This window comes from Kogia breviceps, chromosome 9, assembly GCF_026419965.1.
Source record: "Kogia breviceps isolate mKogBre1 chromosome 9, mKogBre1 haplotype 1, whole genome shotgun sequence".
Lineage (NCBI taxonomy): Eukaryota > Metazoa > Chordata > Mammalia > Artiodactyla > Physeteridae > Kogia > Kogia breviceps.
The window spans coordinates 22215199-22219449 of NC_081318.1; positions in this window are offsets into that span (position 1 = coordinate 22215199).

The following is a 4251-nucleotide window of genomic DNA, read 5'->3' on the forward strand; positions in this document are numbered from 1 at the left end:
CGAATACCCGGCTCTGGGCTAGAGCGTCGCCACCTCCGCGCACCGGACCATCGCCCCCGAGCCCAACCTATGCTGCCTCCTTCTCCCTGCCGGGCGTCAGCGCCACCTATTGCGAAGGGTATGAAACGGCAGGCTGTGCACTGAATAAGAGGCTGAATAAACGAATAAACTTTTCTAGGGCCCAATCTGAGTACATTTACATGGTAAAACTGAAGGCCAAAGATAGTTATTAACTATGTCGAGATCTTTGGCGAGGATTCCGTATCTCAACCATTTCCCTAACTTCATAGTTACCCTAAAGACTCCCAAATCTATATCTCCAGCCCTTCCCTCTACTCCAAACTCTAGATCCATATATTTGACTGCCTTCTGTTCCTCTTCACCTGAATGGCCTACACACGTCTTATACTCCACAAGGGCTAAGTTAAATTCATTACCCTTCTTCCACTACAAACTAACCACGCCCCTTCCCCAGAACCTGTGCTACTTTCTTTATTGTCTGTTGTGGTTAATGGCATCATTAGCCACTCCAGTCTACTACACTCAATTACCAATACCTGTGGCCTAATGGAATGAAGCTAAAAAGCCAAGCAGCCTTGGGTACAAATCCCAGCAAGTTCTCTCCTTCCCCCTCCTCTTCATCTTACTTCCCAAGTATCTTGGATTCATCTTGCTTCCCTCCATTCCCAACCGTTTCCCCTTGTTCAGGCCTCATTATCTCTCACTTGGACTACTGCCTCCTAACTGGTTTCCAGGTCTCCATGGTCACACCTTTCTAATTCATCATTCACACACCTGCCCAGAGTGATTTTTCTAAAATGCAAATTAGATCGCATCTCTGTCTTCAAACTCTGTACTAACTCCTATTCCCAATGCTAAATTCAAGCTCTTTAGGTGGTCATGCAAAACACTTCCAAATCTGGACCTTCCCTTCCTCTAGAATCTTCTCTCTTACCACCCGCACCTCTCCCAAACTTCATAATCTGACTTAATGTTGCTAATTGTAGTTCCTCCCAAAACACTGTGTGGTTTCCATTCTCCATGCCTTTATACATCTTCTTTCCCCTGCCATATACATTCGTCCCCACTTAGGCTACCTAAAAACTTCATTACTCAAAATTCACCTTAGTTGTCACATGCTCTTGCAAGCCTTCCCTGCAACCTTCCTACAGAAATCTCACTCCCTCTGTGCTGTCTCTGTCCCTTGTTGATCACTATGTGCCAGACACTGTGCTAAACTCCTTATGTACATTATATCATTTAATTCTGATGATAATGCTATAAAAGAACTACTATTATCCTAATTTTACGGATGAGAAAGCTGAGGCTTTGAAAGATGAAGGAACTTGCCCAAGGATGCAGAGGTGGTAAGTTGTGGAGCCAGGATCTGAACGCAGATATGTCTGCTCATGTTTATCTATTCACCAAAAAGGTTTGTAGAATTAAATGATATATGAAAAATCACAGATCATCTTTTAAAAGAATTACAGTTTATTTTGTAAAGGAAAAACACACAGCTGTTCTACTCTAGTAGATGGAAATAGAGTGTTCTACTTTAAACTAATGGTATCGAAGGCCAAATAAATAGCCTTGATGTCAAGCTAAATAAGGAAACAATCCTGCTATTATTCTGTATAATTTTTTCTTATGATATGAATGTTATGAATTTTTTTGCTAAGGGACTGATGTATTGTAAACCATTAATAAGTAGATTTTTTTAAAAAAAATCTCCTTCTGGATAAGTGGGGGAAGAGAGATCTATTGATAAATTGAAAGAGTCACCATAGAATGTTCAAAAACTTGCCAAAGATGGGGATACCAAGATATCATGAGGGATGTATGGAGTCTAAATGAGTTAATATGTGTAAAGAGAAGAGTTTCTGGCACAGAGAAAGCACCATACCATTGCTATTGCTATTACTGTTGCTGTTATTAAGAACTTCAGTAGCTCCCAATTCAGTGGTAAAGACAAACACATAAGCTGATGAGTGAATAATACAGCTATGAACAAAGGTCTGTTGGAAGTTCCCAGAGGAGGGGGTGGTGAGGATCTTCCAGGGAATAGGAAGAGGGGCAGGGAACAAGATGGCACCCAGAGGCCATATGCCTGAGAAAGGAGCAAGTTGCTGGAACCAGAGCAACACCACCTAACTTCTGCAGAAACATTTTATTTGTTGGCAGATCTTTTACTACTGTAAGCTCTGTTTCTTAGAAACTCTAATGTTTAAAGTTTCCTTACTATTCCAAGCATTCTTTTGCTTCTGGCCCAGCAATGGGACCTTAGCCACTGGGCAAAAGAGCAAGACTTTTACCCAGATGACATGAAAGTATGGAGGAGGGGAGAATAGGTGACTGAAGCTTATGATGGGGTGACCAAGTACTCAAGGGAAGTTCCAGCCGCAGCCAGAAATCCAGCTGGGATAATCAGGACTCCAGAAGGGGAAAACACATTCCCATCCCCCAGGCTCCAGCCCCTCCCTAGCAGAGGAGAAACAGATGGGCACAGACTTAGTGATGTGTGCCTTGAGCAGGAGGGAAGGGCAGAGGCCATCATCCAAATTGGCAGGCACTGCCCAAGAAGGCCCACCTTTTTCCTCCAAACCCATGCCAGGTGTGTAGCACACTAACTCAGTGTTTCCCAAGCCAAACGACATGGAAGGCTGCTTAAAAGTCTACATTCTTTACCACAGGCCATTAACTTTATATGTAGGCAAAACATATTTATGTTCCTCCCGTTCTTCAATAAACAGAGTAAAGAAACTTTCTGTGGGTAGTTCACTCCAGACCAGTGAAATGAGGCCAGCTATTCTGATAGGAATAACTAATGAGACACATACAGAAAAGAAGTTAAACATTAAACAGAGGAACACTGTTGGTAGAATTGAATAGATACAACTTTTTTGGAGGGCATTTTGGCAATAGCTATTAAAATTGATCCGGCAATTCCACTTTGCCAATTTTATTCTGTGTGTCTACTCCCTGACACGTGTCCAAGGATGAACAATGCTGCATTATTTGGAAAAAGAATCTTTTTAACTGAAAACAAGCTAAATATCCATCTATAAGGTGCTGGTTATGAGGCTGTCTAACATGTAAAGCTTCTCAATGTACATGAAAAAGCAAGGTTCAAAAGAGTGTGTATATTATAATCCTACTTGTATAAACATATGTACGTACCATATAACCAAATATGTTGATATTTGCAATATTAATATATTTACATATGTATTATAAATCCCAGGAAACATCCAGATGTGGCAGAGTGGCAGCTTAGGGGCAAATCTGGTCTACGGGGAGGTTCGTTTATTGGGCTTTTTTGTTTTAAATTTAAATGTGAATGCCCGTAGAAAGGGCCCTTTACTCTCTTAGTCTCACACCCTTCAGTTCCCCCAGCTGTTACTTGGCCTGGTCCCTAAATGCAAGTGAGGATAGACGCAGGCACTTGTGGGGGTAGCTGGAGGCATGCTTTTAGTATTTACTTTCCACTTCTGATCTGTAAGCAAACACGACATTTATGACTTAAGGGAGGGTAGAGTGGGGACTGACGTCTTTCCATGTCGGAGAGAAGAAGGACTAGAGGAAAATAAGGCTCCTGAGAGATGAGACACTGATTTGGAAGTTACTGCTACAGGCAAGATAAGGAGCAAGCGGAGGCTGAGCCAGCCACTAAGAGCAAGGATGAATTGTGAAGCCCAGATGTGAAACTTCTTTTAAAATCCCTTATCAGCCACTGCAGTTAAAGGAATGTACAGGCTTCTCTTTCTTCTTCTTTCTTTCCTGTCATGAAAAATCGCAGCCTGTGGTTTATCACATGGGCAGCTGGGCAGGACTCTGTTGTGCTCTGTGGGAACCCAGCTCTGCTCATAGCACTCCTGGAGAGTCTCATTCTCCTGTGCCTGTGAGTTAATTTCTTTCCCTTCACCGTGTTGGCACCAGCTGTACAGAAAGCAGGAGTCTTCAGCACCAAAGATACAGCAGAAATCAAACTTGAATGTGCCTGTACAGAGTCTACCAGATAGTACTGTCCTGGCCTTTGTCTACCTGTAGGATCAGTGGCTTCCACAGTTAACTTCAAGATAATATTAGAAACCCTAATAGTCTGTAAATAGGAGTAAAGCTTCACCTTAAAATAAAACAAGGAAAACTGCCAAATGAAACATTCCCTTGTTTTCGGCAGCAGTTAACAGACAGCAGCTGGTGTGAGAGTCCTGGATGCCATACTATGCTCTTTCATCTGCTGGAAATTTTTCA